The 12,500-nt window shown below is 39.8% G+C and overlaps 1 long non-coding RNA gene across 1 annotated transcript in view; it reads left to right on the top strand.

Annotated features, from left to right (window-relative positions):
• The window catches only part of LOC135103811 (uncharacterized), a 52,394-nt gene extending 47,580 nt beyond the window's left edge, over nt 1-4,814 (top strand). The window contains exons 2-3 of the long non-coding RNA XR_010270207.1: nt 3,048-3,177; nt 4,432-4,814. This is a non-coding gene — a long non-coding RNA (uncharacterized LOC135103811). The remainder of the gene's footprint in view (nt 1-3,047; nt 3,178-4,431) is intronic.
• The last annotated feature ends 7,686 nt before the right edge of the window (nt 4,815-12,500 follow it).

Here is a 12,500-nt window from a genome sequence, read left to right on the forward strand (position 1 = left end):
TGGTGCCACACAAGTTTTATTTCACATCCAGGCTACAAACTATAGGTTATCTCCTTCGAAGTAATCCCCCTGGCACCGCATGCACTTGTCCATCCTTCTCTGCCAGGCTTGCATGCACTGCTGGAAGGATTCTTGCGGGATGCTCCTCAGCTCCGTCGTCACGGCCTTTTTGATGTCGTCCGCATCATCAAAACGGGTCCCCTTCATGACCTCCTTGAGCTTGGGGAAGAGGAAGAAGTCGCACGGAGCGAGGTCAGGTGAGTAGGGCGGTTGCTCCAGCACGGCGATGTTCTTCTTGGCCAAGAACTCTCTGATGCTCAGGGCATTGTGAGCAGGCGCATTGTCGTGGTGAAGCAGCCACGAGTTGCCCTGCCACAACTCCCGCCTCTTCTCGCGCACTGCACGAAGCAGACGCCGCAGTACTTCTTTGTACACATGTTGGTTGACTGTCTGGCCCTGTGGCAAGAACTCGCAGTGGACGATGCCCCTCACATCGAAGAAAGCGATCAACATGACCTTGAAGCTGGACCTGGACTGCCTTGCTTTCTTCGGCCGTGGCGACGCCGGACTCTTCCATTGAAGGCTCTGGCGTTTGGTCTCCGGGTCGTACTCAAATACCCAGGACTCATCGCCGGTGATGACTCTCCTGAGCAAGTCTGGTTCAGTTTCCAGACGCTCGAGGATGTCCTGACACACCTGCATGCGTCGTCCCTTCTGGTCATCGTTCAGGAGTCTCGGCACCATCTTCGCACAGACTTTCCGCATGCCCAGATCTTCAGTGATAATCTTCCACACGCTGTTGTGGTTCATGCCAAGCTCATCTGCGATCTTTCGAACAGTCAACCGACGATCGTCACGCACCATCTGCTTGACACGCTCAACATTGGCCTCATTCCTGCTCGTTGAGGGTCTTCCACTCCTGGGGTCATCTTCCACGTCCTCCCGGCCCTCTTTGAACCTCTTGCACCACTCAAAAACACGTGAGCGTGACATTGTCTCATCCCCGTACACTTTTTGCAGCATACCCAGTGCTTCTGACGGCGTTTTCCCCAACTGCACCAAAAACTTCAAGTTTGTTCGCTGTTCAGCGCTCATTGTTAAACGACCTGCAACAGAGGACATGATTTTAAAAGCACGTAAGAAAAAGATTAGTGACTGTAGAGGGTTGGGAGCGCAGTTGTATACTCCAGAAGGATTACTTTGAAGGGGAAATATGGTGGTTTGTGGCTTGGGTTTGAAATTCATCTTTTAGGACACCAGTCCTGGAACTTTAATGACACACCTCGTATATATATATTTCAGTGTGTGTGTGTGTATGTGTGTACTCTTCTGCACTAAGGCTGTTGTAATGTTTTCAGTTTATTTTCTACATATTTCTTGTTGTTATTTGAAGTTTTGTGTTACCTTTCTCTTTTTTTTTTTTTGTATTTTATATGTCAAAGTGTGTGTGTGTGTGTGTGTGTGTGGGTGGGTGGGTGGGTGGATTGAGTTCCCTTTGTGATGGAGAAATATTTTGTTTGGGTACAGATCAAATGTATTATATTCGTATACACATATTTCCTTTTTCCATGGATTTTACTTACTCGTGATGGCATTGTTGGGTTAAACATTCATTACGTGGAGTTTATTTGCTCTGCTTTATTTACTTTATGTCTTTATTTTGAAACGTGAACGAAACATTGTAATCTTTTTTTTCTTTTTTTTTTTTTCATGGCAGGAAAACTTCTGTTGCTTTAAATAATTCTCTCTCTCTCTCTCTCTCTCTCTCTCTCTCTCTCTCTCTCTCTCTCTCTCTCTCTCTCTCTCTCTCTCTCTCTCTCTCTCTCTCTCTCTCTCTCTCTCTCTCTCTCTCTCTAAACAGTATAGGGTGTAAATACATAGACCACAGCCAAATTCCAGAGGTAGTTTGGTTATCTCGGTCAACACATACATAGCCATACATTCATGTCTTACACTTTGTTGGTGTTCACTAGCTGCGGTCTCTCAGCCACTCATTTACACCCCTCTTGAACTCCTGGAGGTGTGCGGTGTGGTGGAAGGTGGAGGTGTGCGGTGTGGTGGAAGGGTGTGATCTGCATCAGCTGGTTCCAGAAGCGACTGTACCGCGGCAGAAAGGAACGAAAGTTACTCTCCTTCCTGACGAACGGTACAGTCAGTGTGAGGTGGTGGTCCCTCTGGGCGGCGGCACCGGTGGCGTGGGTTGGTGTGGGCGTGGGCGACAGGCGTAGTGGCGTCAGATGTGGCGTGTATTGCCTGAGGGCCAGCTACACATTCCGCCGCTCTCTCTCTCTCTCTCTCTCTCTCTCTCTCTCTCTCTCTCTCTCTCTCTCTCTCTCTCTCTCTCTCTCTCTCTCTCTCTCTCTCTCTCTCTCTCTCTCATTTCTTATTGTAGTTGTTTCTGCGTTGCTCTTCGAACTGTTTCAAGAGAAGAGTATTGGGACATTTCCGGAACTAAATTGAACTTCTGTTTTAAATTTCTTTCCTCTATCATTTTATTTTTTATTCATTTTTTTTATAGGTTCTCAATTTTTTTTTATTTCTTTTAAATCCAACCTCTCACTTTTTTTTTTTTATTCCAACTAGTGATTTTTTTTTTCTTATTTCAAATGTTGTGTCCTTGACCTGCTTCACTTTCACATATAAAAGAGAGAGAGAGAGAGAGAGAGAGAGAGAGAGAGAGAGAGAGAGAGAGAGAGAGAGAGAGAGAGAGAGAGAGAGAGAGAGAGAGAGAGAGAGAGAGAGAATGAGTGATAATAATAATAATAACAATAATCAACATCATCATCTTATTTTGTGTGAGTTTTTTCTTCTTCTAATTGGAGACTTTATATATATATTTTTTTTGCAATAGTCAACCCTTTCCATCTAACCACACACACACACACACACACACACACACACACACACACACACACGTACACAAAAAAAAAAAGAAAAATAGAAAACTAAATATAAAGAAGCATAATTTTCACTTTCTATTCACCTTCTCATCTTTGTTGATACGTGACATTCTATTTTTTTTTTTTTCGCTCTTCTTATTCTTTCAGGTCTGTTTCACGCCGGGCCAGCATCACATCCCAAAGGTTGTGTGGAATTACCAATCCTGGCTGACCTTTCCTCGGAGTCTTCACAAAAGCCGGCGCCGTGTATATTTAGAGGCGACTCTTGGAATGCAAGGTAAAAATCATTCGCCTCACCTGCTGTCCACAAAATTGGATAGGTAGTGTTTTCGGCTTTTTAAATTCCCCCCGTGACTTCTTTTTTTGGGGGGAGGGGATTTTTTTATTTTATTTGTTAGTTTGTATATATGTAGTTGGGTCCAGGAAAGCAGGGTGAAATTATTTGTATCACCTGCCGCCCTCCACAGAATTGTACAGGTAGTGTTTCCGGCTTTTTTTTATTTTTTTTTATTTCTCCCGTGGCTTTTTTTTTTTTTTGTATATATATAATTGTTGGTCAGTGTGTATTCATCTGGATCCTGGAATGCGAGGTAAAATTCACATCACTTCCTCTCCACAGATCTGGATACGTGGTTGTTTTCGCTTTGACGTTCCCTTAGTTGGCTTGTTTTTCTTTTTCTTTTTTTTTTTTTTTTTTTTTGTTAGTTCATATTTTTGTTGCCTCGCGGAACGGAAGAAAAACAAAATATTCACGTAAACTGCTTTTCGAGAATTGAACAGATGCTTTTTTTTTCTTTTTATTATTATTATTTATTTTTTTTGGAGGGGTTTGAACATTCCCCATTGGCTTTGTTTTCATTTCATTTTCATTCATTTTATTAGTTTTTTTTTTTGCCTTTACATTCCCAGGTCTTTTTTTTTTTTTTTTTTTTTTACTTGCCAGTTTGTTTGTGTTTATTAGAAAGGATTCACCTCACCTGCTCTGCACAGAATTGGACAGGTGGTCTTTGCGGGTATGTTATATTCCCTCATTACCTTTGTTTTTCGGCTTTTTACATCTCTCCCAGTGACTTTAAGGTTTTGATTTGCTAGTTTGCATTCAGTTGTCTCGTGGAATGGAAGAAAAGTCATTCACCTCACCTGCGCTCCTCAAAATTGGACAGGTGATGTTTTCGGCTTTTTACATTCCCCGAGTGCCGTTTTTTTTTTTTTTTTTTTTTTGGTACTTTTTTTATTTCTTAGTTCATAATTAGTTGCCTCGTGGAATGCAAGAAAAAAAAAATATTGGCCTCACTTGCTCTTCAGAAAATTGTAAAGGTAAATTATTATTATTTTTTTTTTACATTCACCTTAACGGCTTTTTATTTATTTATTTATTTATTTAATTTTATTTATTTTGATTTATTTATTTATTTTTTGTTTATTCATTTATTTATTTATTTATTTTTTTTTTTTTGCTGAGGGTGCTTTTTCTGTTTGCTATTTTGTGTGTTTGTGTGTAAGTAAATTAGTAATGTTCATTGCTTTACAGTACAATTGACTGACTTGCGCTACATACACATTTCACCTATATTCTGGCAAAGTCTGCCGAGCCTCATCTGCTACAGAATTATTTGTGTTGTGGATAGTTGTCATCAGAGGTCCATCACGCTTGATTGGAAACTATCGCCTTTAATGTGAAAAATGTTGTAAATACAAAACTCAAATTAAAAAAGCGAGAAATAAGAATGTGAATAGTTAAAAAATAATAATAACATCCAGTTATAACGATTTTATGTGATTTTATGTGTATTTGAGTATGAAGTGAGTCGCATATTGCAAGGAAAAGTCATTCACCTCACTTGCTTTCCTTAAAATTTGGACTGGTTACCTGTTTTTTGGTTTTATATTCTCCAGTTGTATAGATCTAAGTTTTTTTTTATGTGTTTTTTTAGTTTGTTAGTTTGTATATTCGTGTATGAGTGGTTTGAGTATGAAGAGACTCGTGGAATGAAAAGAAGAGTCATTCACCTAACTTGCTCAAATTTATTTATTTATTTTTTAGTTTGTTAGTTTGTATATTCGTGTATGAGTGGTTTGAGTATGAAGAGACTCGTGGAATGAAAAGAAGAGTCATTCACCTAACCTGCTCAAACGAAATTGGACAGGTGGCTTTTTTGGCTTTTATATTCCGTTGTGACTTTTGTGTGTGTGTGTGTGTGTGTGTGTGTGTGTGTGTGTGTGTGTGTGTGTGTGTGTGTGTGTGTGTGTGTGTGTGTGTGTGTGTGTGTGAGGAGGGGGAAACGATGCTATTTGTTAGTTTGAACCGAACTGTCTCATGGAAAGGGAAGAAGAGTGATTTACTTCACCTACTCTCCACAAAATTGGTGTTTTCGACTTTTTTACATTCTCATTTTTTTTTTTTTTAAATTCGTCAGCTTGTATGATCGTGTATATGCATGGTTTGATTATTAAGTGAGTTTGTTTGTTGGTTCTTACGTCAGGACTTAATTTCTTGTTGGTATCATAGCAGCGTTATCAGTACAACAGCGTTTGTCATAACAACAAATTATATCTTTGTAACTGTTTTTCTACTTTGTATATTCATTTTAACATCGACAGAAGCAGAAGCAGAAAATAAAAATAATAACAACGATAAAAAATATATAAAAAAAACATTGGAAATCAAACCCATATTTTAACGTGACTTTTAGTACGAAAAATAAAACCTGCAAAAATATATAAATTGAAAATATAAAGCTAAAGATGAAAATGGAAACAGGATGCATATGATCACTATTTTTCATATATGTAATAAATGAAATGTATGAATTGTTGTCTGTGTGGGTGTAACTGCTTTTTTTGGATGAATGATTAGTGTGTGTGTGTGTGTGTGTGTGTGTGTGTGTGTGTACCAAGCCGGTTGCTTCTGTTATTCATTTTTCTCTACATCCATTTGTGTGTGACGATCCATCAAGTTTATTTCACAATTACTCGTGTTTGTCAATTCACTGGTGCATTTGTCTGATTGGGACCCCTGCGTGGCGTGTCCTGTAAGAGAGAGGTGGCTGGTAATGGACGCTAGTGTTGGTGGGGCCTGATTAACTGCTGCCACCCTTGAAAACGCCAGGATAGATTCACACTGATCTTGGACATTCACAATTTTCTGCACTTTGTATACATACGCTTCTTGTGACTTTTTAACGGTATTTTTTTTTCTTATTTGTTGTTGTTGTTGTTGTTGTTGTTGTTGTTCTGTTTGATTATTATATGTGATCGCATTTAATCATCATCTTGTTCTGTTACTACTACTACTACTACTACTACTACTACTACTACTACTACTACTACTACTACTACTACTACTACTATTTCTACAAGCACAGTAGTAATAATAACTAACTAACAACAACAACAACAACAATAACAATAACTACTACTACTACTACTACTACTACTACTACTACTACTACTACTACTACTACTACTACTACTACTACTTCTTCTTCTTCAAACACACTAGTAATAATAACTAATAATAACAACAACAACAACAACAACAACAACAACAACAACAACAACAATACAAGCAAAGCTAATACAACAGGGCATTATCACCTGTGTTAATGCGACAGTCATATTTAGATTTTTTTCTCTTTTAATTAATCTCTTTGATATTAATTTTATCAGTTTTGCTGGTAGGTTTGACAAAATGACCCTCGTTGTGTGTGTGTGTGTGTGTGTGTGTGTGTGTGTGTGTGTGTGTGTGTGTGTGTGTGTGTTTATCATTTGTTTTTATTTTCCAAAACTGCCATATACATTTGTGTGTTAATTAATCCGACTACATTGGTGTGTGTGTGTGTGTGTGTGTGTGTGTGTGTGTGTGTGTGTGTGTGTGTGTCAAATTAATATTTACCTACAGTCCATTTGTTGGTTTTATTGTTATGTGTCTGTTTGTCTGCTTGTTAATCTGTTATTCTACCTGCCTGCCTGTCTGCCTGTCTGTCTGTCAGTCTGTCTATCTGTCATCCATATATCTGTCCACGTATATATTTCTTTCTAATCATTAATCTGTTTTTTCATATGTATAGATCATGGACTGTATTTGTTATTGCTACCTGTCTGCTTATTTTTATATGTCTCTCTACCTAAATATCTATTTGTCTGTCTGTCTGTCTATCTATCTGTCTGTCTGTCTATCAATATAACTATCCATCTATCTATCAGCCAATATATCTATCTACCAACCTGTCTATCTATTTATCTATCTATTTATCCACAAGCCTGCGTATCTCTATTACTTTCATTTCAGTTAATATCAGCCTACTTTTCCTTTTTCAACAATAACATAATCCTATTTTGAAACTCTCTCCTCCTTTCCTCCTCCCTCCTCCTTAACTCTCTCCTCCTTTCCACCAATGATTTCACCCTGTTATGATTGTAACAACATTCTAGTCCTGAGAGAGAGAGAGAGAGAGAGAGAGAGAGAGAGAGAGAGAGAGAGAGAGAGAGAGAGAGAGAGAGAGAGAGAGAGAGAGAGAGAGAGAGAGAGAGAGAGAGAGAGAGAGAGAGAGAGAGAGAGAGAGACTGCCTTGTTATCTTTGCATTTTACGTAACTTACACTGAGAAAACAACTTTGTGTGTCCAACAGCTGCTGCTACAACTACTACTACTACTACTACTACTACTACTACTAACTACTACTACTACTACTACTTCTAAAGGGAATTAACTATTAGTGTTTGTTGTTGTGAGAAGTTTGAGTTGAGTATTTTTCCCTGTCTCTCTCTCTCTTTCTGTGTGTGTGTGTGTGTGTGTGTGTGTGTGTGTGTGTGTGTGTATCTCTGAAGATAAATGGATGTTTGGGAGTCTGTGTTACTCTGTCTCTTTGTGTGTCTCTGTATCTCTCGCCTCTCTTAGTGTGTGTGTGTGTGTGTGTGTGTGTGTGTGTGTGTGTGTGTGTGTGTGTGTGTAATTCTCTGTTTGTTTCTCTTTATTCAATTATCATATATATTTACCAGTGTTTGTTTGTCTGCCTGTCTATCTATCTATCTATCTATCTATCTATCTATCTATCTATCTATCAGGCTATCAGTGTGCATGTCTGTCTGTCTTTGTCTCCTCATTTGTCAGTCTGTCTGTCCGTCATTGGATCTCTACCTATCTATACCGATCTCTCTCTCTCTCTCTCTCTCTCTCTCTCTCTCTCTCTCTCTCTCTCTCTCTCTCTCTCTCTCTCTCTCTCTCTCTCTCTCTCTCTCTCTCTCTCCTAGTGTTTCCCCGCCAGCGTGCAAGTCTTTTGGTGTGTGTTGGAGCAAGGCTGTGTGCTCAGAAACACAAACATTTGCATCTTTCTTCTCTTTCGAATTTCCAGCAGTCATCATAACCAGCCTTCCTCTCCTCCTCCTCCTCCTCCTCCTCCTCCTCCATGACCTCATTCCCCTTCCATATCCTCTTTCTCCTCCTTGTCCTCCTCCTCCTCCTCCTCCTCCTCCTCCTCCTCTTCTTCATTGTCCTAATTCTGCTATATCTTCGTCTCTTCCTCCTCCTCCTCCTCCTCCTCCTCCTCCTCCTCCTCCTCCTCCTCCTCCTCCTCCTCCTCCTCCTCCTCCTCCTCCTCCTTTTCCTCCTTCCTCCTCGCCCTACATCTCCACATTCCAGTTTTCTCACCCCATTCTCTCTCTCTCTCTCGTGGTTTACAGAGTATCACATTCATACTTTTTATCTCCTCTACTGCTCTTGTATCTATCCATCCGTCTCTCTCTCTCTCTCTCTCTCTCTCTCTCTCTCTCTCTCTCTCTCTCTCTCTCTCTCTCTCTCTCTCTCTCTCTCTCTCTCTCTCTCTCTCTCTCTTTTCAATATTGCTCCCAGTCTCGTCAACCAATCTGCTCCCACACACACACACACACACACACACACACACACACACACACACACACACACACACACACACACACACACACACACACACACAGACACCAATACTCGAGCGCACAATATGTACGAGTAAACGTTTCCCTACCTGTGTGTGTGTGTTGGGGGGGGGGGAAGCAAGGAAAGGGAACGAGAGTAAGAGGTGGTGGTGGTGGTGGTGGTGGTAGTCGTGGTGGTGGTGGTGGTGGAGAAAAGAGGGCGCAGATATTGACAGACAAGCTCAATGAAGGGCAATGAGAGAGAGAGAGAGAGAGAGAGAGAGAGAGAGAGAGAGAGAGAGAGAGAGAGAGAGAGAGAGAGAGAGAGAGAGAGAGAGAGAGAGAGAGAGAGAGAGAGAGAGAGCAGCTTACTTATTCATTAATCAACTCATATATTTATTTACCACTTAACGGCATTTCCTCTCTTCTAATTTTTCTTTCATTTTTTCATCATTAAATAAAAGACAGACAAACAGACAGACAGACATATAACGAACCAGACAAAGAGAGAGAGAGACAGATGAATAAACAGTCAGCCAATTAAACAGACAGACAGACAGACAGATAGACAGACAGAGCATTCATGACATACATAACTAAAACTCACAAACCACTAATTAAAACACTAACAAGTCTTCTATTGCTGTTTTACTATTCATACAAATACATTCCTTCATTTTAAACCACACATTTTCACGTTTCAACATTCTATTTCACAAGTAGGACAAGTTACAAGGACAGGAAGAACAACAACAAGCACACAACATTTAATAAGATATCGAACATCAAACATTTACTGACCAATGAAGAGATACGTACACTCAGAGCCGAAAGTCTGTTTACATACCGTTTTCTTTTCCCATAAATGTAAACAGTCCCTCCTTTTAATCATGATGACCTGGCAGTAACCTTGGAAAACCTAAGAACTGATAGAATACAAGTTTAAGATGATCAGAGAAATTAGAACCAAGGAAGAACATTTAACACCGTACAAGTGAGAGAGAGAGAGAGAGAGAGAGAGGGGGGGCAGGTTACTCGACTTCTTACTGCGACTGTACATAGCGCAGCGCAATTAAGGGACCTTCTTGCACCAGGGACGACCAGACGGGAAGAGATGGACAGAAAAGAAAATGCAACAGGAAGGGAGAAACGAATGGAATAGTGAGAAAGGAGGGAGAAGACAGGAGTGGGAGGAGAAAAGGAGGGAGAAAACATCAATGAGAGATGAAAAGAAGGAAGAAGACAAGAATGGGAAGAGAGAAAAGAAGGGAGAAGACAGGAATAGGAGAAAACAAGAGAGAAAAGAGAAATGAGAGGACCAAAAGAAGAGAGAGAGAGAGAGAGAGAGAGAGAGAGAGAGAGAGAGAGAGAGAGAGAGAGAGAGAAACATGAATGCGAGATGAAAAGAAGGAAAAAAAACAGGAATGGGAAAACAAAAGAAGGAAGACAGGAATTAAGAAGTTAAAAGAAGGAAAAAGACTAACAGGAAGAGAAAAAGGGGAGAAAACAAGAATAGGACAGAGAGAGAGAGAGAGAGAGAGAGAGAGAGAGAGAGAGAGAGAGAGAGAGAGAGAGAGAGAGAGAGAGAGAGAGATTAAGACAGCAGCAAAACTAACAAGGAAACAAGCGCAACAGGAATCACTGGGAGAAAGGAATGGGATGTGACAAAAGGAGAAAGACAGGAATTAAAAAAGAAAAAAAACAAAAACAAGACTGGAACTGACACAAGGCGAGACAGTGGCCGCGTACTAATGAGCTGAAAGGAAAACACTCTTGCCCTCACGGAAAAAAAGAAGGAATCGATGCATTTAAGGACGTTGATGAAGAGGAGAGACAGAAATCTAAGAAGTGATTGCTAAAATGATAAGTCCGAAGAAGAGGAGGAGGAGGAGGAGGAGGAGGAGGAACGAGAACATGAGGAACAAGAATAAGAATATGAAGAAAACGAAAAATTTGAAGGAATAATAAATCGGAAGGAAAGGAGGAGGAGGTGGTAGAGGAGGAGGAGGAGAAAAAGAGAAAGAGGAAGAACAAGAACATGAAGAGCAAGAATAAGAATATTAATATCAAGAGGAAATACAAGAAAAAGAAGAAGAAAAAGCAGAAAAAAAGAAAAAATAAATAGAAGCAGAAAAAGAAGAAGAAAGAAGCAGAAAACGAAGAACAACAAGAACAACGCAACGAAAATGAAAAAAAATAAGAACAAGAACAGCAAAAAAGAAAAGAAAAAACGAAGAGAAGGAGAAAGAAAAAAAAAACACAAGCAAGAAAACGAAATAGAAGAAAAAACAAGAACAACAACAAATAAACGAAGGAAAAAAAAAAAAAAACTAAACACAAATCTCAAAACTAACTCACCCAAAAATCATAACATCGCGCAAGACAGATTATAGATCACTAGTACACTATATGACGCTGCGCAAAATGAGGACAGAGGCGGCAGAGTGAGGAAGGAAGCTAGAGAGAGAGAGAGAGAGAGAGAGAGAGAGAGAGAGAGAGAGAGAGAGAGAGAGAGAGAGAGAGAGAGAGAGAGAAGGGAAGGAGGGAGTGCGTAGGAGTGCAGGAGAGCGTAAGTAAACATACTCCTCCCGCCTTGAAGGAGAAACGAGGTAAACATCACAAGCTATAAAGAAAATTGAGAGGGAGGGAAAAAAGGCTGGAAAAAAAAAAAAAGGAAACGAAGAAAGCGTCTGCTAACAATGCCGGGGCAGAGTGGGGATCGAGGAAGTGACAGAACTGAGACGGGAAAACAAGCGAGGAGAATGCGTCAAGATAGTGACACACGAAAGGAGAAGAAAGAAATGGCAACTTGAAATAAAAGAGGGGAAAAAAAGGAATCGTCTTGAGAATTGAGAGAGAGAGAGAGAGAGAGAGAGAGAGAGAGAGAGAGAGAGAGAGAGAGAGAGAGAGAGAGAGAGATGACAAGCTAAACCAAACTTAAGGAAGAGAAACACGTAAAGATACAAAGACGAAAACAAAACGAAAACAAAACAAAAAGAAAACGAAAGAAAACAACAAATTTTCAAGAGAAACGAAGGAGGAGGAGGATGAGATGGAGGAATCGAGGAATTAGAAGAAAAGGAAGAGAAAAAAAGAAGGAATGCCATGAGAAGGGAAGAATGAAGGAAGGAAGAAGGAAGTAATTCGAACTATGAAGAGAAAGAAGGAGAGAAAGAAAAGTATTGAGAAAGGAGGAACAGGGAGAAGAAGAACAGTGAAAAGAAAAAAGAAAAGCACTAAAAGCAAAGTAAAAAATAAAACATTGTAAGGAAAACAATAAAAAAGAACAAAATAGGAACAGAAACAGAGGAGGAGAAAGGAAGTGGAAGAAGGAGAACCATTAAAAAGACAAAGAATGGATGAAAGGAATGAAAACAAAGAGAGAGAGAGAGAGCGAAAACTGAGACGAAGGAGGTGGAAGAGGAATCATTAGAAGAAAGGAAGATAAGTAGGAAAGAAAAAGGGAGGGCGGGAGGGAAGGAAGGAAAGAAAGAAGGAAAATAAAATTGAATGTTTAGAAATACCGTGGACATGAATGAAGCAGATCAGGAATATGACGTTAAGGAAGAAAGAAAGAAAAAAAAACAAGGAAAGAAAACTAGTTGAAAAAAAAATCACCAAATAAAAAAAATGGAAAGGGAGTGACAAAATTGTTGTGAGAAGAGACTGGAAATAAAGAAGATAAAGAAGAGATAATAGGGGAGTAAAA

Source organism: Scylla paramamosain, chromosome 9 (genome assembly GCF_035594125.1).
Source record: "Scylla paramamosain isolate STU-SP2022 chromosome 9, ASM3559412v1, whole genome shotgun sequence".
Classification (NCBI taxonomy): Eukaryota; Metazoa; Arthropoda; class Malacostraca; order Decapoda; family Portunidae; genus Scylla; species Scylla paramamosain.